We start from the raw sequence: 23209 nt of genomic DNA, 5'->3' as shown, positions 1-23209 counted from the left end.
ACATATGTAATATATATAATATATATAAATATATAAAATTCTGATTTCACTGAGTTGGGATTAAATCAGTGCATTCCTCCCACTGCATAATTAGGACTGCTTTAAAACTACGTAATTAAAAACCTCAACTGCCGATTGTGCATTGCACTCATATATATATATAAACTATATATATAATATATATATAATTTATATATGTGATGTCTACATTATATATATATATAATTATTATTATATATATTATATATATATAATGTGGATAATGACAGGCCAGAACTTGATTGGAGCTCCTGAATTTGTTATATATAGTTTTTGGTTTCTCTTAAATTAATAATTTATAACAAAGTAATTTATAACAAAGCATGTTGATTGTCCAAAGAGATTTAACAAAGAAACTTGATGAAAATGGCTAAAATGGATTTAAATTAGTGAATCAAGCTTGGATACCAGCAAAATCATAGAGTTTACCATTTGATACATGCACTCCCACATACTAAAGGCTTACTCCAAAGGAAATTGTTTACATGGGGATTATGAACACCTTAGTTTCTTAAAAAAGAGTTTGTGAGGGTTTGGTTTTTTTTTTTTTAATCAAGAAAAGTTTTTTTTTTGCTTTGTATTCAGAATTGGGAAATACGTGACTGAAGTCTCATCAGGGTGAGCTTTCTGGATGAGGAAGACTTCACGTCAATTTTAAGTGGGTCTACCTACCATCTCTAGACTGATGAAGAAGAGGGAGTTGGGATATTGGACTCAGAAGAGGTTCGTGCTAAGGGAGGGGACTGTGGGCTGACCAGCAGTGGGAGTGAAGAGAGCAGACGCTGTCAAATCAGGCTTTGGAACACCTTCATACTATTTTAATTTCTGTAGAAGGTAATCAAAATTAGAGTAGATAACTACCCAAAATACTTCTCCCCTCCCAGGAAGACCAAGAGATTAGATCTGTACCCATCTATAAAAGTAAGCCAGCCATTGCATACTTTTAAAATCTTATAACTAACCCTTTCATCCAGTTTTATTGTTTTAAAGAACTTTTTTTCCTTAAAAATTCCTTTAGATTCACAAAACATTGGCATTTTCCTGGGTTGTGTGTCTAGTTTTGGATCCCATCCAAGTCTGTAATTGCTGCAGATAATCAATAGCAGACATATAGCAGTGGAACTTATTAACATGACATCTTTCCCCACTGCTCTGAAAGAATTTAAAACCATGCTAATGGCAGTTATGACAATGAATGCAATGCACAATTGGCAGTTGAGGTTTGTAATTACATAGTTTTAAAGCAGTCCTAATTATGCAGTGGGAGGAATGCACTGACTTAATCCCAACTCAGTGAAATCAGAAACCAAGAAAAATTGGTGGGATAAAAGGATCATGAGTAAGATGAGATAATTTGACAAAGTGTCTTGCTGGGATTTATGTGCTCTGCAGATGATTAATTACATTCCCATAACATATATACAGATTTTGAAAATGTTTAAACCTCTTGATATTTTATAGTAAATAAAAGGAAAATGTTGAATTAAATTTGGAGTTAATTAGGTTGGAGACTTTTGTTTTCTTAAAATCCCTTACAAATGAAATTTCACTCACAAATTTGGAAACGATTAAAGAAATTCTTATGCCATGCTTCCAAATTATGTGAAAAAGGGACAAAAGTCTAGCAGCGTGTTTGCTCAATATTTTCATACCCATGATAATTATATGCACAGGGTGGTTTTTACCTCAGGGACTGTCCTTGCAGTCGGTGGCTGAGCAGTAACTCATATTACAAGTCACCTGAAAGTCCCTTTGTGTTCGTGCTTCTGTTGTTCATCCCATTCTGATTTGCATTTCAAGAGCAGGGACTCTATTTTGTATACAGTTAGGACATTCTGCTTCCTATAACACTGGGAAATATTTTTCTCTGCTTTGAAATGTAATGCAAACTCAGAACACTGATCTTGCCGAGTCCTTAGAAGGGAACTATAAACCTAATGAACGGTAGCATGGGCTGAAGCTCTGTCAGAAATAGTTCTTCTCATGGGATACACAGAAGAAAATCTGGGTGTCTTGAAATAAATAATAATAAAAGTGGGCACCTTTCAAATAAAAGGTGAACTGGAAAGGAATAAGGGGGAAAATAGGGCACTAATATCCAGTGATCACAAGGCACCTTTTATGAGAAAAAGAGAGAATATTATTTTTCCTTAGTTGAGGAGTATCAGCCAGACTAGAAACAAACACTAAAAAAAAGCTAGCATGATAGAGATGTAGGGGTAACTGATCTTTAAAAACTCTTATTTTATTTGCAGAGCATCTTATGATAATTACCCAGAAATGTAAGAGATCCTTTCTTGGGATAAGCATGAGTTTATCTCCATGGCAAGTAGAGGGTGGGACCAGAGATATTTTATACCCTTGGGTGTCAACATAACCAGTACCTTAGGCTAGAAACAAGTGTGCAGCCCAGGGTACACTGTCACTGACAAGCTGGCTGTCCCATCACAGCTTTGTTCTTCTCACCTGTTTCCTGTACCCTCGGCCCCATTCTCACCTCGCCTCTGAGCGATTACATGTGTGTAATGTATATGTAATGTACATGTAAAGGCTGAGAGACTGGAAGAGGGGCCGCCCGGAGGGAGGCACAGGGCCCTTCCCCAGCCTCCTGCAGCCACAGTGTATTAACAACCACTTTGTCAAAAGATGGCCCCGTACATCTGGAACATGGGATGAATAGCATTCGTGGCGAGAGAAGATTATCATTAAGGATATAAATTGTAAGGAAACGGCACAGGTCTTGCCCTGGCAGAGGACAATTGACCACAGTATAGAAGTGGTAGTAGCTAAAGATCACGATATATAAGACTGACAGAGGATATCATTGATCCTTCCAGGTATTCAAAACAAGGAATTCAGCCCTTCTTCCAAACCGAACTGTGCTGCGGATGACAAAGCGATGGATGCGTAACTGTCATGTCAGAGTTGTTGACATAACCTTGTGCAATAAAAAGATGGAGTATCTTCATCTCTGACATGTGTAACAAGACTGTTAACCCACGAGACAAAACTTTCCGGCCCTTAAACTAGAAACGTTCATGTTGAAGAAGATGAAGGTTCCTACCCCTGAAAGGAGTTGCTGACTCACCTGCCATTAAGTGGGGAATACGGGACCCATCCAGGACCTCCCTGTGCTTTTTCTGAAGGGATATTCCTTGAGTTACAAGTACCCTAGATTATTAATCTTTTTCTCGTGCCAGTCAACAAGCATATCCTACAAAGATGGCAGCAAAGAGCTCCTGCAAAGTTTTCCAAGACACCCGGTCATAATTCTCTCTCTCTCTTGCTCTTAGATGAATCTTAGATGATCCGGGTGTTGGTTTGCTCTTCTGTAAAATGATGGGATGGAGTCTATATTCCCACTTTAAAACTCTCTCTTAGGAATTTGCTATTTTGAACAACGGGCTGTGAAAGCTCATTCATAGAGTGCTCATTGTTTACTATAAAACACAAAGGCACCAACTGGCCAGTACTGATGGTCAGGTGGGAAGTTGGGAGGGAGGTAGAGAAGCATAAATGCAATAAAGCTGCCACGTTATCCTATGGTGCTGTCACCACACTGTCATCTGGCCCAATAATCAGGGTAATTCTGCTGTATAGGAGCATGGAGCCTCATTATTCATGCCTAGAATCAAATTGCAGCAAGGCTATATAATTATATACATATTATTTTAAAAGTGTGTTTTCACAACTATCATCTCAGTTCCTCATAACTAGCCCTCGAGGGCCCCAAATCCCACCAATCTACCTGATTCTGTACTGTTGTTTAAACTCATCTTTTTCCATTCTCATTGGTGGTGTCCTTGGTCAAGAATTCATCCCCTCTAGGCCAGGGGCCTGGAAACAATCATTTTTTAACTCTTCTCTACACTGTCTTTAAAACTGTGAAGGATAAGGTCAGACTCCTTCACAAGGGCTGCCACCCCTATCCAGCCATTCCATATTACTGACAATTCCCGAGAGTACCTTGCCATGCCTGCAGGCTTCTGTCTGTCCTGTTGCCTCTGCTTGGAATATTCTTTCTCCACTACCTGCCTGACAAAGCCTCAATCAACCGTTAAAATTCAAGAGTCTCTTCCCACGCGCCTGTCATGGTCCTCCTTCACTCTGTTGGGAAACACCTATGCATAGGACATTCAAGTGCATGTTACCACTCCCACTGACCATATTATATGCATGTGATCGCATGCCTCACTGCCCTTTTAGTCGAGGAGCTCAGGGAAATTCCAAGGGCAATGTTCATTCTTCACACCCCTTCATGAACTCCTGGCTAACCTACAAGGTCATGGGCCCTCCATGCTGTACTTGCATGTGATTCTTGGTAGGGTCATAATCTTTTCTCTTCTAGGAAAGCAGGCTGTGTCTGGCTGATAGAAAAATTTAAGAGGGTTGTAATCAGTCAGAGCCTGATCAGGAGAGAGAAACCACACAGTAATTTGAACAGGGAGCATTTACTGTACAGAACTATTACCTGTGATACGGATTGCAGTGAGAAGGGATTGCCTGCTAAGAAGTAACAGGAACCCAAAAGAACACAGTAATAATATAAGGTGCAACTACGACCCCGGAGCTGAGATTAAGCGCTCAAAGGAGACCCCCTGTTCGCTCCAAACCCCTGCACCTTGTTGGAAAGGGCATGGCTAAGACACACTTGTAGGCAGAGAAATCACACCAGTGAAACTTGTTTGGAAATCCACCTACCAGAACTGTTTTTTTTGTGCCAGTGGGCACTAGAGCACTAATCACTAAATTATTTGAACAGCATGGGTAAAAATACAGGCAATATTGCTGTGTTAATACACTATGGGAGGGAACTGGTGTTTCTGTAGGCTGGGCTACATTCATTTCAAGAGGGCAATTGCTTGCCTATAAAGTGCCTGTGAGAGTGAGAAAAGGGGGCTACTTCCTCTGGGTGGACTTCAGCCCCCCCCAACACTCCCATAGCAGGCACCCTTGTCCAGTAACAACCTACACGGCCTTATACAGCAGCTGTGAGTCCATGAATAGATGGAACTATGCCCTGAAGGTGATGGGCTTTGGTAAAGGACAGATTGGCCTGCCTGAAAGGAAGCCCAGGTTCTAGACCCATTTTTCTAACTGGGTCTCAGGCAAATCACTTAACTGCTCTGGGCTTTCATGTTCTCACCTGTAAAACAAGAAGTTCAGACACTTCAAGTTCAAAAATTCTGTTATTATAGTGTCTATTAAGAGAAGCAGTGTTTACCTTTATATTCAAAACAGACCAGATCTCCAATTACATGCAATAAATTTTACAGTAGGATTGTGGTCAACGTCATGTCCCTCACCATTGACATGATATTTTTCTGGGCTGTGATCAGATCTACCAATACCAGCTCTTCCAGCTAACTTGAAATTTCCTCCTTTGCATATACATTATTTTTATATATTATATATATATATATATATTATAAATAGCCATAAACGCCTACTCTTCCACTAAGTTTTAACTGTGACATTGTTTGCTTCGCTCAGAGCCTCCAAGATAGAGTTAGATGCCCTCGTCTGTGTCCCTGCCGTGGACACACAGACTCCTGCCGCAGCCCATCCCATGGACAGTATTGTTACTGTCTCTACCACCAGATGGTAAACTCTTAAAGGGGAGGGACTCTAATTTATGCTGGCTCTGCTGTGGCCAGCGCAGCGCCTAGCATGTAGTACTCATTAAATATTTGTTGAGCGAATGAGGACTTAAATTTCTTGCAGGAGCAGTGAAGTAATATAGTAGTTAAGACAGAGGGTTCTAAAGTCAGATGAGTTAGATTTAAATCCTGGCTTTTCCATTTACTGTCTGTGAACCTATTTGAGTTATACAACCTGCCATGCTTTAATTCTTGTTGTTGTTATTTGTTAGTTTTGTTTTGTTTGTGTTTGTGTTGTTTTTTTTTGGTCCCGATATTGAGATGTAATTGACATATAACATTGTATTAGTTTAAGGTGGACAACATAATGGTTGGATAGATTTATATACTGTGAAATGGTTACCACAGTAACTTTAGTTAACATCCACCATCGCACATAGTTTTTTTTCCTGTGATGAGAACTTGTAAGATCTACTCTCTTAGCAACTTCCAAATATACAATGTGATATTGTTAACTGCAGTCACCATGCTGTACATTACATCCCCAGAACTTACTCATCTTACAACTGGAAGTTTGTACCTTTTGACCACCTTCACCCATCTCCCCCACCCCCTCTGGCAACCACCAGTCTGTTCTCTGTTTCTATTCAGTTTGTTTTAGATTCCACATATAAGTGAGATCATACAGTATTTGTCTTTGATTTATTTTACTTTAATTTCTTTTCTTTCTTTTTTTTTTTTTTTTTTTGCGGTACGCAGGCCTCTCACTGTTGTGGCCTCTCCAGTCGTGGAGCACAGGCTCCAGCCTGTCGCAGAGCACAGGCTCCAGACGCGCAGGCTCAGCGGCCATGGCTCACAGGCCCAGCCGCTCCGCGGCATGTGGGATCCTCCCGGACTGGGGCACAAACCCGCATCCCCTGCATTGGCAGGCGGACTCTCAACCACCGCGCCACCAGGGAAGCCCTCCTCCCCCTCTCTTGCTGTTCTTCCTTCAGTGCTCTTAATTGCTCAAACCAGAAAACTAGAAGTCATTCTTGGTTCCTCATTCTTCCCAACTCACTGGCTCTCTTCATTGAATTGATCGGTCTGTTCTGTATTTTTAATAAACTCTTTCAAATCTGTCCACCTCTCTCCATTTTCCCTGCCACAAAGAGAATCTAAGGCACCAGTTTCTCTCCCCTGGCCCAGCGCAGCAGCCTGCTCTCTGGTCCTCTCTTTGTATCCACTCCTGCCCCTACTATAATCTGTTCCCCAACCCACCACTGAACTGAACTTCGTAAAAAGTTAGATTTCAAACCTTTTTAACATAGAAAGCTAATCCAGTACCTCCTTCCCCTGGTTAACACTCTCTGATGTATGATGAGACAGCATCCTCCAGATAAAATCCTAAACCAATAAACGTGCTTTAAGCACCCCGCTGGGTCCAACCTCTGCCCACTCCTCCGTGTCTCTCTCCCTGCCATCCCTTCCAACACGCTCTATTCCGGCCAAAGCAGGCTCCAGGTCTTGCACTATGTTCTCCCCTCTGCCTTGGAGGTCAGGTTTTCCAAGGTCCCAAGAGCTTGATGAACCTCTTTCGATAGACCCTTTCTTTGCAGACCTTCAGTGCTTTTGAGGATATTGCTGCTGCGTGAGCAGCCACGGGGAATGGAACTGGAGTGGAGTCATCTACCTTCTCCAGCTCAGGTTTCCTTGTGAATAAATGCAAATACCACTTCATGGTGTTTTGCTTGAACTAAGCACACATAAAAGCATACCTCTTAGAGATAAGCTGCGTAGCCCAGAGGAAGCCCTCAGTAATATCAGCTGTTTTTATTCTTGTTCCTGAGTGATGGGTTGAGATTGGCCTGAAGGAATTATTTCAGCAGTTTCCTTTAAACCCTGTCTAGAATGTGAAGGCTCCATTCCTTGGGGAATGCCAAGAGGCATTTTGGAAAACTGTGGTCATGTTTTTGTTTCAAAAACTCAAGGGCAGTTGGACATCTAGGAGACGGAGAAAAAGAAAGAACCTCAGGTCCAAGAGGACAAAATAAGAGAATCGGATTCCGTGCTGTCATCTATATGTTTAAGAACATACCCTGAATCTGGGATTATATGACGAATGTATTTTAAGGTGTTGTCAGACTCCCCAAAAAGGGAAGTAAAATTGGGAAGAAGAGGCAATTAGCTTAGTAGGGAAATGCAATGCTAAGTTTCAGGAATGCCTGGGGGATGGCTTAGGGATGTGGAGACACCACATTGTCAACAATAAAATCTCTAAAGCCCTGGGAGTGACCATCCTCCCTGCATTTCTGATCCTAGAGACGGTGAAGGACGAGAAAGCAGCTTCATCGCCATGATCCACCTGCTTCCCTCTAGCTGTCCACTGCTGTATTACTGCAGGTGGGGACTTCACATTGGACAACTTTTGCAGATAGTGGAAATCCAAGGCAGCCTTAGGTAGCTCACTGTCAGTTCCGAGGAATATGTCAACACCTATGAGCCCTGACAGACCACTCTGCAAGAAATCTCTCTCAGCCTGAGTTTGCAGAAGGGTATGTTTTGATTGAAGGAAGCCGCTCGCATCTTCACCCTTGGACATATTCTAAGTTTCTTTTACACTGAAGCCAATTCTCAGGAATTAGATGGAGAGATTGAGGCAGAGGGAGCACAGGGGGAGTAGGAGATGTAGCCTGGTGAGGCTCCCAACAGGCATGAGTTTTGAAAGAAAGTTCCCTGTCAGTCCCCCACTGATTGTAATGAGAACGAGGGGGCTGTAGGTGCCCCTGACCCTGGTATAGCCAAGGCTACAGGCACTAGGAAGTTTTTGGAGGGAAGAAGGTAGGTCTTTCCAGTCTACAGGGGCACAGAGCTATGGCTTTTCAGGAATGAAGGGTAGAATTTTGCCCATTGCACCTTTTAATTGGGACACTTAGCTGTCTTATTTTTGTAATGTAATATTTAATTTGGGGGCTATGTAACTTCACTGCAAATCAGCAAGTATTTATTGAGTACATAGTACAAGGGCCTTGGGACAAAAAATAAAGTAGATACTAATATTTTTAGTCCTTCATATACTTTATAAATTTAAACCCTGACTGTGTCCTTCATTTATTTTGTATTGATTTATCAATTTATTGAAAAAATATTTATTGAGTTCATTCATTCTTGTATTTATTCAGTGTGCCTATTAGGTACCAGGCAGTGAACTAAACTGCAGATGCAGAAGAAAGTAAGATCTTAATCTATACCTACTTATAATCTTACTGTAATACAGTGTAATACAAGCAATAATAGTTTGGAGACAGGCATTGGATCATTCAGGAACCATTCAAGATGTTTTGATGAGTTAATTACATCTCAGGTATTGTGAGTGACCTGAAGGTGTTAAACATGCTCCCAACCCCGGGGGGCAAATCACCCCCCTTGCTTCTGGACCAACATACCTGCCTACTTAAGCCAATACATAGGAGAGACTGCCAGCAGAGTGTGACGTTCTGCCTCTTAACTCCCCAAGTTTGCAGATTTCCAGAGGCTGAAGCCTCTCCCTTTATCCTCTCAACCCTTTTGACTTCTCAAGGTACACAGATCCACTTCCCAGGAACCACTACGTCTCCATTGCAGTCAGAGCGCCATGTCTATACTCACCAATGAAAGAATGATGAAATATGCTATGCTGTATAATTTAACCTGTTCGCAGCTGGAACAGAAGCACCAGCTTGCCGGACTATCCGTTCTGACAGAATAACCTCTCTTTACCACAACTGTCAGTAGGATTTCTGCTTGTAGCTCTGCGCAAGGACAGGAGATGATCGGGGAGATGATCAGGGCAAAGGCTTGTGAACCTGGACACAGTCTTCAGGACTCATGGGCAGGTCTTTCGATGAGAAAAGAGTCTGATGCTGTAGCCACAGATATTCCTCCCCGGCGGGCTGCCTCTTTGACTCAGCAGCCTCGTTTTTCCCTTGGTCTCTCAGGGAGGTGGTGAGCATGGATGACTAAGTTCACTAAATCCGACCTGATTTGCATCCTTCTTTTCTACTATTCATCCAGCCATCAAACTTCCTGTTCCTGAACTCACTGAGTGGGATACTCATTCAAATACTTATTTTCAGGCTTTTCTAGCTATGAAAATGCAGTCTTGCTTTCCGAAACCATGCTACTTCTCTGGTTAATTATAAAAATTATAGGACTTCAAAAAGGACAAAAATTTGTATAGAAGATTTATAGGACTTCATTCACTAGGCAGCGACTTTTACTAACTCCCTGGGAACAGTGTACTCCCCAGACACATCTATACAACCACATCACCTGGTAGTTAAGAAATGGTCACAACTGCCACAAAGCGCGGCAGGCTGCATGCCATAGTTAACATTGCTATAGGGCTTTATGATTAAGGACGTGCCTTCATATCTGTAATTTCATGTGATCCATAGAAAAACTATGTGTGGCAGATGCTTTAGATTATTACTGCTATATCCATGACCCTTTGACAGGGGACTTTGCGGCTCCTCCCATCAAGATGTAGAGTCTATTTCCTAACGCTTTGTCTTTGGGCTTATTTCTAGTGTCTTGCTTTGGCCAATGGAATGCGGTAGAAGTGATATTTTGCCAACTCCAATTGTATTAGTCTGCTCAGGCTGTTATAACACCACAGACTGGGTGGCTTAACCAACAGAAATTTATTTGCTCACAGTTCTGGAGGCTAGAAGTTCAAGATCAAGGTACCATCAGGGTTGGTGTCTGGTGAGACCTCTCTTCCTGGCTTACAGAGCTTCTCACCTTAACCCCACATGGCCTTTCCTCTGTGCTTGTGCAAAGAGAGAGAGATCTCTGGTGTCTCTTCCTCTTCTTATGAGGACACGTCCTGTTAGATTAAGACCCCTCCTTTATGGTTTCATTTAACCTTTATTACTTCCTTATAGGTCTTGTCCCCAGATACAGTCACACTGGGGGTTGGGGCTTCAACATATGAATTTGGGGGAGGGGGACACAATTTGGTCCATAGCACCAAATCTAGGCTCCAAGGGGCCTTATGAGCTTTGACTCTCTCTCAGAAGCTGTCTCCAGCTTAAGACAAGTCCAGGCTAGTCAACTGGAGAAGAGACCTCAGGAGCAGAGATAAGCTGTCTTCCTGAGGCTACCTGAGACCAGCTGGCTTGGCTGCTCACTGCAGAAGCAGGAGAGAGCCTAGATGAAACCAGAGCCACCCAGTTAAGCCAGGTCAAATGGTGACCTGCAGAACTGCGTATGAAATTCATTGTTTTAAGCCACTACGTTTTGGGTGGTTTGTTAGGCATCAAAAGCTAATTAATGTTGCAGCTATTACTTTGACCCCCATTTTGTTGATGAGAAATGGAATCTCAAAGAAATTAAGTGATTGTTCAAGGTTCTATGGTTAGTGAGTCCTAAAGAGCTGCATCTTCTGAATTCAAATATTTGCTTTTTCCATTGTCCTCTGATTCTACGCCAGGAAAGATGGACTCAGAGTCTGGAAACATAAACATATTGATGTGGGGCAATTTATGATCCTTTTCCTGGCAAATTAATTCCTAATGCACTGGACTTTAGATTGGGTGAGTATGTATGTGCATGTGTGTGCATGTGTGTGTGTACGTGTACATGTACCTGTATTTCCTCTGAAGGGTACAGACCCAGGGTTTATCAGGCTATTTTATTCCAAATGAATAGTTTTATTGGCTGTGATAGATCTAGGCCCTGCATGTTTATGTTAGTGTGACTGGACCATCCTCCGGGTAAAAGTGGGCATGGGCTTCAATATGCCCCTTAGGTGTGGACCTCAATGAGAATGTTTCCCAAAACTTTGCATGAAATGCTGAACACAGTTGTAAAAACTAGGTCAGGAAGAAAGCAAGGCTGCAGAGAAACCCTTACTGGAATGGAAGATGATTGCTACTTGCGAAGAATGATAGACAAAGGCCAAGAAGGGAGGCTTGAGTCATGGGACCCCCGCCCCCCCATAATGACTTCCCTGGTACTGAGCCTCTACCTTCTTTAACAGTCATATTCCTCAGTTGCCCACTGCAAAATCTTTGGCTCATTTCCAATATTTTGCTCTTTAAGACAGTGCTATATAGAATAATTTGAACATAGATCATTTTGCACCTGTGTAAATTTTTTGGTAAAGTAACATCCTAGAAGCAGGCATGCTGGATCAAAGAATATATACTTCACAACATTTTTATAGATAAATTTTAGAGATATCATCAAATCGCCACTGTCAGGGTTGTACCAATTTACACTTCACCCGCAATGTATGAAAGTGACTCTCTCCATAGCCTCACCAGGAGAGTATTACCAAACTTTTGGATTTTTGCTACATAATAGGTAAGAAATAGTATATATCCAAGGTAGTTTTAGTTTGCATTTCTTTTCTTATGAGTAAGCTTGAGCATCTTTTGGAACATTTAATTTCTATGTCTTTTATATGAACTCTCTGTTCACATCCTCTGTCTGTTTTTCTATCACGTTATTAGTTTAATTGCTCTTTAATCATGAGACATATGCTAGTCTTGTTTCTCTAACTAGATTACTCTTAATTATATTTTACATGGCATTATTGAACTATTGTGTTCTTTAACTTTCTTGTGTTATGTTTTATATGTGGGGGGTTGGGAGGAGAATTTATTGTGAATTTCCAACCACACTGTTGATTCTCTAAGTACAGGACCCATGAATTGCATTTACTTTTTACTTGCTCTATTCTAGTGTGAGGCTAAGTAATAATTCATCATCAGAACTACATGGCTTACTGAATGAGTGAGAACAGAAGAATCAAATGTTGTCTGGAGGTTGGAATCTCATTTGTCATGGGTTAAATGGTGCCCCTCCTCCCCAAAAAAGATATGTCCTAACCCTCAGAATCTATGAATATGATCTTATTTGGAAAAAAGGTCTTTGCAGATTCATAAATTAAGGATCTTAAAAACTGAGAAGAGGCCACGTGAAGAGGGGGGCAGAGATGGAGTCAGGCAGCCACAACCCAAGGAATGTCTGGAGAGGAAAGGAAGCATCCTCTCCTACAGCCTTCAGAGGGACTGCAGCCCTGCCAACACGTTGATTTCAAACTTTTGGCCTTCGGAATAAATTTGTGTTGTTTTAAACCACCAGAAGCTAATGGTCCTTCACGCCTTTGATCTTGTCTCTGCCGTGTTCACTGAATACGTGTTATTCAGTTGACTGTGAAGAGAGAGAGGAATGAAGGAGATACAAAAGCACAGGAGAGGAGGGAAAATACAGGTTTGGGGGTGTAGGGGTGGAGAATGAGAAGAGAAGAGAGAGGAGAAGAAGGAAGAGAGAAAGAAAAAAATGAAATAAAAAAAGAGAAAAATGAGGTAAGGATGGGTTGGCATCTGCTCAGACATTTGGCCTTTTTCTTGGTCCTCATCTTTCTCCACGTGGCATCTCTTCTACTCTCCCTCAGCCTCTCCGGGCCCCTCAGGCATTCGGCCACACTAAGCAAGTTTATTTTTATGCTCTTTACATTTTTTGTCCCATCCCACGTTTCTGGTTTCCAACCTGCAAGCACCAGTGGGCTGGTTAGAAGCCTGAGCAGAGACACACGCTCACCCAGAAAGCTCCCCTCCACTGTTCCATCAGTCACCCTTAGCAGAGGCCTGGGATCCCGGCCATTCTAGTATTCGGGGCCTCCCCAGCCCAGGCAGGGCATTGCAAATCTATAAGCACCCACTTGGAATGCTTCTGCGGTCACATCAGCCCACTATCTGCCGCCCACAGTACAAGTGAGGGAACAAAGGAAGTAACCCAGGATTGCCAAGTGTGCCCTCTGAAATATTCCAAAGGTGGGAAGAAGGTTTTGATTAATTTGCCATTTATCTTCTGGGTTTCACTAAAGTGCTTTAGACATCTCTGTACTGCCTCTAGTGGTCGCCAGCCGTTGTGTTCTCCTAAAGGACCTCATGGTTTGTAAATTCCTCACCCACTTTTTGAAATTTTCTCTGTGTTTTAGTTAGGAACTTCATTTAGAATTATTTTTACATAGAGAAGATATCTAAATATTTTTAGAATCAATTCCATTTTTTTCTTTTATGATCTCTATTATTTTAAAAAAATACTTCAAAATATTCATTCTGTGAGTTTTGATAAATTATAGCATGGTATAACAACCATCACAGTTAGGATACAGACAGTTCCTTCACTCCAAAAATTCCTCCGTGTTGCAACTTTATAGTCAAACCCCCTCCCCGCCACATACACACCCTTAAATCATAGTAAACAACTTTTGATCTTATTTCTATTCCTACAGTGTTGTTTTTTCCAGATATTCATATAAATGGAATCATGCAATATGTAACTTTTTGAGCCTTGCCTCTTTCACTTAGCGTAATATATTTGATAAACATAATGCATCAATGTTGTTGAGAATATCAATAATTCATTCCTTTTAATTCCTGAGTAGTATTTCATTTAATGGATGTACCTCTTTATCCATTTGCCCAGCTAAGGATACGTAGGTTGTTGTAGGTTTTTGTAGTTATGAATAATGCTGCTACGATGATTTGAATACAGGTTTTTGTGTGAACCTAAGTTTTCATTTCTCCAAGGTAAATACATAGAGGTAAGAGTGCTACATTTCTATGGCAAGTGCAAGTTTAACTTTACAAGAAACTGACAAACTGTTTTCTGGGGTAGCTGTACCATTTTCATTCCCATCAGTAGTGTATGAGAGTTCCAGATACTCCATATCCTTGTACTGTATTGGACTTGGTATTGTCAGTTTTTGTTTTTGTATTAAACATTTAAAAAGATGTGTAAAGGTATCATATTGTGGCTTTAATTTGCATTTCTCTAATGACTAATAACGTTGAGCATCATATCTTGTGTTTATTTACTATCTATATATCTTCTTTGGTGAAGTGTCTGTTCAAATCTTTGCCCAGGTTTTTAGGGTTTTTTTTTGTTGTTGAGTTATGAAACTTTTTATATATTATGGATATAATTCCTTTGTCAGAAATATGATTTGCAGATATTTTTTCCCTGTCTGTATCTTATCTACCACTCTCTTAACTGTGTCTTTCACAGAGCAAAAGTTTCTAATTTTGTGAATTCCAAGGTAGCAAATTTTTCTTTTATGTCTTGGACCTTTAATGTCATATCTAAGAACTTTTTGCCAAACCCAAGGACATAGAGATTTTCTTTAAAGTTTTCTTCCAAACTTTTATAATTTTATATTTCATTACATTTATTTTTTGCATATGTATACTCAATTGTTCTAGTACCATTTGTTGAAAAAACTACGGTTTCTCCAGTGAGTTATCTTGGCACCCTTGTCAAAAAATATATTGGGCGTATTTGTATGCATCAATTTATGGACTCTGTATTCTGTTCATTCATCTTTGTGTCTATCCTTTTGCAAATACTTCACTGTCTTGATCGCTGTGACTTCATAGTAACTCTTAAGATCAAGCAACATGAATCTTCCAACCTGGTTTTTCTTTTTCCAAACCATTTTGTCTATTCTAATTATGTTGGCTTTCCATATAAAGTTTAGAATGATATTGTCAATAGCTACTGATAAAAAGAATCCTGTTGGGATTTTTATTGGGATTGTAATATATCTATAGATCAATTTGAGAATTATCATCTTAATATTGTCTTTCAGTACACAAACACAATAAATGTAGTTCTTTGATTTCTTTCACCTGTGTTTTGTGGTCTTTATCATGCAAATTATGCTAATATTTTGTTGTTTATACCTAAATATTTCATTTTGGGGGCCATTGTAAATGATACCTCAGTATCTTTTACTTTTCCTTGCCTTATTGCACTGAGTAGTATGCTGCTAAATAGGAGTGGCGAGCATCTTGTCTCAGTCTTGAATCTTATTCCCATATCAAGGCAAAAGTATTTATTCTTCACCATTATGTATAATTTACTACATATAATGTATAATGTCTAATTTAGCTTTAAGTTTTAGTAGATGCTTGTTATCATATTGAGAAAAATTGCTGCTATTCCTAGTTTATTGAGAGTTTCTATCATAAATATATTTTTTATTTGTCAAATGATTTTTCTATAGATATTGATATAATTATGTAGTTTCTCCTTTTCAGTCTTCTTTAGTCAATGTAATCCACATTAATTTTGGAATGCTGAACTAGCCTTGCTTCTTGGTGTTCACCCCATTTTCTCATGATGTTATCTTTTGCATATGTTGCTGGATTTAACTTGCTAAAATCTTTTTGAGAATTGTTGAATCTATGTTCATGAGAATTATTGGTCTATAGTTTTCTTGTGTCTTTGTCTGGTTTTGGTATCAGGGTAATATGGGCCTTGTAAAATGAGTAGAGAGGTACTCTCTCCTCTTCAATTTTCCTAGAAGAGGGTTTGTAGAATTGGTATTATTTCTTCCTTAAATTTTTAGTAGAATTCACCAGAAAAGCCATATGAGTCTTGAATTGTCTTTGTTGGAAGGTTTTTTTTTTTTTTCTTTTTTGCGGTATGTGGGCCCCTCACTTTTGTGGCCTCTCCCGTTGCGGAGCACAGGCTCCAGACGCGCAGGCTCAGTGGTCATGGCTCACGGGCCTAGCCGCTCCCCGGCACGTGGGATCTTCCCGGACCAGGGCACGAACCCTTGTCCCCTGCATCGGCAGGCGGACTCTCAACCACTGCGCCACCAGGGAAGCCCTGTTGGAAGGTTTTTAACTACAAATTCAATTTCTTTAATAGATATATGACTAGTCAGATTACCTATTTTTGTGTATGTGAGCTTTGATAGTTTGTGTCTCTCAAGGAATTGGTCCTTTTCATTTAAGTTGTTGAATTTATGAGCATAACGTTGTTATAGTACTTCCTAATTATGCATTTAATGTTCACCCCTTCTTTGTCCAGCTTTTGCTTCTGGTATATTAATTTGTGTCTTCTATCTGTTTTTCTTGGCCATTCTTGCTAGAGCTTTATCAATTATATTGTTCTTTTTAAAGACCCAGTTTTTGGTTATGCTGACTTCCTCCATTGTTTTTTGTGTTTTCAGTTTCATTGACTTTCTATTCTTATCTTTATCCTTTTCTTTCTTTGCTTTGGGCTTAGTTTGCTCTGCTTTTTCTTATTATTTAAGGTGGAAGATTAGATTACTGATTTGAGACCTTTTTTTCCCCCCTAATATAAGCATTTATTGCGATAAATTTCTCTCTAAAAATGGCCATCATCAAAAAATCTAGAAACAATAAATGCTGGAGAGGGTGTGGAGAAAAGGGAACACTCTTGCACTGCTGGTGGGAATGTGAATTGGTACAGCCACTATGGAGAACAGTATGGAGGTTCCTTAAAAAACTACAAATAGAACTACCATATGACCCAGCAATCCCACTATTGGGCATATACCCTGAGAAAACCATAATTCAAAAAGAGTCATGTACCAAAATGTTCATTGCAGCTCTATTTACAATAACCCGGAGATGGAAACAACCTAAGTGTCCATCATTGGATGAATGGATAAAGAAGATGTGACACATATATACAATGGAATATTACTCAGCCATAAAAAGAAACGAAATTGAGCTATTTGTAATGAGGTGGATAGACCTAGAGTCTGTCATACAGAGTGAAGTAAGTCAGAAAGAGAAAGACAAATACCGTATGCTAACACATATATATGGAATTTAAGAAAAAAAATGTCATGAAAACCTAGGGGTAAGACAGGAATAAAGACACAGACCTACTAGAGAACAGACTTGAGGATATGGGGAGGGGGAAGGGTGAGCTGTGACAAAGCGCGAGAGAGGCATGGACATATATACACTACCATACGTAAGTAGATAGCTAGTGGGAAGCAGCAGCATAGCACAGGGAGATCAGCTCGGTGCTTTGTGACCGCCTGGAGGGGTGGGATAGGGAGGGTGGGAGGGAGGGAGACGCAAGAGGGAAGAGATATGGGAACATATGTATATATATAACTGATTCACTTTGTTATACAGCAGAAACTAACACACCATTGTAAAGCAATTATACCCCAATAAAGATGTTTAAAAAAAAAGAAACCAGTAAAAAAAAAAAAAAAAAAAATTTCTCTCTAAAAACTGTTTAGCTTCATTGTGCAAATTTGATGTGCTACATGTTTCTTTTCATTCAGTCCAAAATATTTTCTAATTTCCAATGAGACCTTTTTTTGTCCCATGTGATATTTAGAAGTCTGTTGTTTAATTTCTAAATATGTGGGGATTTTCTAGATAAGTTTGCTATTAATTTTTGGTTTAATTTTATCATAGTCCTGATTTCAATTCATTTCAAAGTGTGCTAAGGTTTGCTTTATGGCCCAGAGTATTGTCTTTCTTGGTGAATGTTCTGTGTACACTTGAAAAGAATGTGTATTCTGCTGTTGTTAGGTAGAGAAGTAGAGTTTGAAAATGAAAATATTTCAGTTCAATCAAGTTGCTTGATAGTGTTTAGGACTGCTATAGCTTTGGTGATTTTCTGTGTACAGTTACCCTTGAACAACATGAGGGTTAGAGGCACTGACACCCCACTGAGTCGAAAATATGAGTACTGCTATCTCTGCCTCAAAAACAAAGGAATTGATAAATGACTCACCCAAGGGCAGGAAGCTGAAACCGTGGATAGAATCAGGACTCAAACGCTAGTTCTTTTGATTCCACATATTGTGATTCTGTTGAACACAAACATTTCCCCACGTTAGTTAATTTAAGATCTGTAAAATGAAAATACAGGTACTATATTTATTTTTTTAAATCTGCGTATAAATGGACCTACACAGTTCAGCCTGTGCAAAAGCAAAGTTCATTATCTGTCCCTCCCTACCAGAATGCGAGAGTGTCCGAAGTACAGGACTTTGTCTTATTCGCTGCTATATCCCGAGCATCTACATGCCTGATCTGACCCATAGTAAGTACGCAGTAAACATATGGTGAATGAAAGAAGACCTAGTGAGAAAACAAGCAAAAACACTATTCTCTTGTATATTTTAAAGAAGTTGATTTGCAATGACAGAATTTTGAAATATCTAAGAGCACATGAAAGACTTTGAGATCATCTTATCTGGAGGTTATCAATCTTTATTTCTCTGAGCATATCTGAAGGATACAGAACAAGCCAAAGCCATAGATCTCAACTGGAAGGGATGCCCTTGCTGGGGGGAATATCAGAATAGGAGGGAGGAGAAGGACCTAGGTAGAGTTTATGGTTTGAGGAACCTTTCCAGGTGATAGGCTTTTCTCGGGAGACATGTTTGTTCATGCTCTTCTGTTCTAAGCTCCTTCCACTCCTACTTCCAAAGCCCCTTTGAAAAATACCAGTCTGGTCCAACTCCTTCCTTAAAGACAGTGATTCTGAAAGGTTAATGATTTGCCCAGAGTCAAGAAGTTAGTGGAACAGCTGAAGTAGAAACCAGTATCCTGACACTGTCCTATAGGATCAAATAAGGAGCACTGAGAGTCCAGATTGTCAAAATCCATATCTCTAGAGAAGAGTTTGGCACAAAGATTTGAGAAGCATTAACGGAATTTGGAGCCAGACCGTCATGACTCCAAATGAAGTTATTAACTTCATTCAGTTTCATTTCCTCATATGTAAATTCTGGATTTACTTGAATATCCAATAGCCACCTAAAACTCAGCACATCAAAAGTAAGTGCTCTCTTTTTCCTCACTCCAAAACCACCTCCTCCTCCTCTGTTCCGAATTTCATTAAATGCCAACTGCCTCTCCACAGAATCCCTTTCTCTTTCAACCTCCCTCACTCCCACCTTTGAGACCTACCAAATCTACATCCTAAACGTCTCTCAAATCAAGTCACATTTTATCCATTCACATTGTCACTCCCCTGGTGTCAGACAATCATTTTTTGTTTTGTTTTTGCCAAATGACTGCAACCTTTCTAATTCATTTTGTTGCCAACAGTCTTGCCTCTGCCCCCATCATTCAACCACATGGTTGATTATGTTTTATTTTGTCCATGTTGGTCCTCTCTGCTCCCACCACATTGAAAATTTTTTCAGTCCTTTTGGAAATGTCATGCATATTCCACCCTTTGGACATTTCTTCATGCTCATTTTTATTCTGGGATTTTTTTTTTTTTTTGGTGGCCAATTCATCCTTTTATATCTGTTTGTGTGTGTGTGTGTGTGTGACACATACCTTCTCTTTATGCCTCAATAAAATGTGGGTCAGACACCCCTCCAGTGTGCTTCTGTAACACCCATACTTCTCCCACACAGCCCTCACCACTCTATATCATAACTGTTGATCTGTTTACACCTTGTCACTAATCTTAATCTCTATAAGGTCAGGGATTGTGCCTCCCATGTACACTATTATACCTCAGGTGCCTAGCAGGTACTAGGTACATAATGGCTGCTTAACAAATGATATCCATTGTCATCATCTTCCTTATCTTCATCACCATCATGATTGAATAGAGTCGTGATTTACGTAAAATGCTAAGCATGATGACTGGTTGACAGCAATACAGAGTAGTTTTAATTATTTAATATTCTTATTTTCTTCACCAAAAGTTAATATTTCTGAGCACATATATTATAATAAAACTCAAAGCAAAGCACAATTACATCCGTTTGGTATTTTATCATAAGGTAACAAGTAATAAAAATATAAAATACTTAGCATATACATGTATACGTGGACGTACTAGTGATATTTTCTCCCCAAATTCACTGATGTTCTTGAGGAAGAGCAAAAACATGACTGGAAGTTCTCTTGCACTCTGCTGACTCACATAGTAAAGGTCAAATATTACTCTATGCGTTTAAAAAATCCTTTCTGTAAACAAATCATTTAAACTTTAGCCACACCTTAACTATTCCAAGAACAGATACATTCTTAGCAGATGAACAGCTTGTAATAGGCAGCCTTATCTTTCCTAATTCTCTAACTTACTTTTAACACAGTATTGAATGGCAAAGGTCTTATAATAAGAATTGTTCCCTCTTGTATAAAGTTGGGAGGAGCAAGTTAATTATGATTGAGTTTTCAGATAATACAAGATCACTAAGGGACTCAATTTAAAATACTGACTAGCTGAAACAGAAAAAAAATCAGTTTAATCGTTTAGCAAAATTTTATTTTCCTTTGACTAATTCTAGAAGTATACTTAAGAAAAATAATTTTCTTTCTATGGGGAATTAAAACTTGAAAGAAGTATTAATTTTCCCTCTGTTTGGGTAGATTCTAGGAGGAATTGTAGATTTTAGATTCACAGTGAGCGCCATAGTGGGTTTTTTTCCTAACTAGCAAAATTAAATGATAAGGGAATTCCCTGGTGGTCCAGTGGTTAGGGCTGGCTCTGCGCTCTCACTGCCGAGGGCTCGGGTCTGATAAAATCCCACAAGCCTCACAGTGCGGCCAAAAAAATAAAAATGTCATAAAAACCACTATTCTATACAAAACTTAGTTTATTTCACAACAAACAGAGCATGTTGAATATTAACAAAAATTTTGGTTTTTATTAGTTTGATTCCATGAAGTAAAGTTATTTACATAGATATTTCTACAGTGAAATCTCAACCTCTATATTTCAGGATTCACAGGGAACATTACTTATCAAAATCTTATATTTTTAGGTATGTCCCAGTGTAATAAACTGTAAGTTAAGAGAAGTTTGAATAGATAGAACAGATGACTTAGGGACAGAAGGTTTTTTTCATTACCAAAATTCTCTGCCGAAAGATTTGCCAAAAATATTCTTGAATTCAGAACCACCATAGTGCTTGTAGGTGCAGAAAAGACAAAAGGGAGAAATTCCCAAAATGAGACTAATGAAGCCCCAAATTGAAGATAAATTTATAAGCAAACAAAAATGGCTTGACTTTTAATGTAAGCTAATAGAGAAATCTGATTTGCTTTGCCAAACATTGATTTATATAGGAGATAGTATAAAATCTATAAAAGGAAATACAGTGCTTTACGTAGCAGATTGTATGTTTGGAAGATTCTGCACCTTAAAACAAACAAACAAAAAACCTTTAGTTAGGGTTAAATATAAACAGATACTAAATATTAGCTAAATTGGTACATAGAAATGTTACAATGTTAATTAAGCCAATAGTTTATTTCTACCTTTTCTTGTTTCACAGAGTGTTGAAGAGCTTACAAAAATAACAAAAACAATAAAATAAATATTTAGACACCCAGAAATCATGGTCTTATAGTAAGTTACTTAATAAACACTTTCTGATTTTATTTGATAACTGATTATCAAATGGAACAAAAAACAAAGGTTGTAATCTCCAGTGGGGGAGATGCAGCGGTGGGCGAGTGGGCCAGAGGTAGCCGCTTAGAAGGAGAGGGAAGAGGGGTTTTTTTTGGTGTTTTTTGTTTGTTTGTTGCTTTGGGCCACTGCCGTGAGGTATATAGGATCTTAGTTCCCTGACCAGGGAACAACCCGTGCCCCTTGCTTTGGGAGCACAGAGTCTTAACCACTGGACCGCCAGGGAAGTCCTGGGAGCAGTTTTTATGGTTCCTAAAATATTTCTAGGATAACTATAAAACATGATGCCAATTAATTCGGCTTGCCATACACAATTTCTCTTATGGCAAAATATAAATTACTTTTATACCTTTGAGTTAAATAGAAAAACATTTCTCTTTGGTGCTGACATTTCCCCTTCTCATTTCTTAAAATGTTGAGCGTATTTTAAAAGAATAGGATATCAAATTATTAACCTACTTTGAGCACCAAGTTTTTATCAAACTGGGTTTGCACACATCTTGGTTTGGCTTAAGGATGGGGACCATGTCTTGTTTTCAATGTGCTACAGCATTATAGGGGCCCAATAATATGTGTCGAATGCATGAATTAACAAATTAATGGTATTTGTAATCTCTGTAGATGACATGGAAAAAACTAACATATTCTTCAGCCAACCAGGACTGAATGGGACTATTGTCAGATTCAATATGATGTGTTATACTCATTCATTTCCATTTTCAGGCTCTAAAGCACATTAGAAGTCTTTCTAATGACAAGATGATCTGGGAAACCTCAAGATTATCTTGAGCAGTCCTGCTAGAAGCATAGAGTGTAGGAAGTTTTCACCTAAAAGGGACTCTAAAGGATATTTTGTCCAACTTCAACCTTTTCAGATAAGGACATTAAAGCCTAGTTGAGTCACTTGCCTAGATGACATAGGTAATTAACATTATCGATGAAAATAATACCCTGTTTCCCAGTCTAGGGCTTTTTCCACCATACAGGCTGCTTTTCCTAATTCAATTATGGAGATGATCAAATAAGGAAGAAAAATTTTGCCTTGCTTTTTACCATTTTATAAAATTTGATTTCTTTCCCAAAATCAAGATATGTTGAAACTGGATCTAGTCAAATGTGGAGAGCCAAAGATGCTGGGAAGTTCCTGGAAGGCACTGCTGCAGAGAAATAAATGGACAGGAACTATCTTGCTCCACTCTCTGTGGTAGCTGGGAGGGGAGTGGATTGGGGAGGATTCAGGTCTGGCTTTCACAGAAGGGTAGTGCCCATCTCTGGCAAGATCTGACTCAGTTTGAGCGGTCGTTTGAGGGTATTGACTATGTTGACATGGCCAAAGAGATCTGAACAGAATATTATGTCCAAAAGTCGAC

At 39.4% G+C, this 23209-nt stretch overlaps 1 long non-coding RNA gene across 1 annotated transcript in view; it reads right to left on the bottom strand.

Annotated features, from left to right (window-relative positions):
* The window catches only part of LOC132597877 (uncharacterized), a 138432-nt gene that overhangs the window by 32295 nt on the left and 82928 nt on the right, over nucleotides 1–23209 (bottom strand). The window contains exon 3 of the long non-coding RNA XR_009565294.2: nucleotides 18189–18264. This is a non-coding gene — a long non-coding RNA (uncharacterized lncRNA). The remainder of the gene's footprint in view (nucleotides 1–18188; nucleotides 18265–23209) is intronic.

This window comes from Globicephala melas, chromosome 9 (assembly GCF_963455315.2).
Source record: "Globicephala melas chromosome 9, mGloMel1.2, whole genome shotgun sequence".
Classification (NCBI taxonomy): Eukaryota; Metazoa; Chordata; class Mammalia; order Artiodactyla; family Delphinidae; genus Globicephala; species Globicephala melas.
This window is presented reverse-complemented; position numbering and strand designations above follow the sequence as displayed.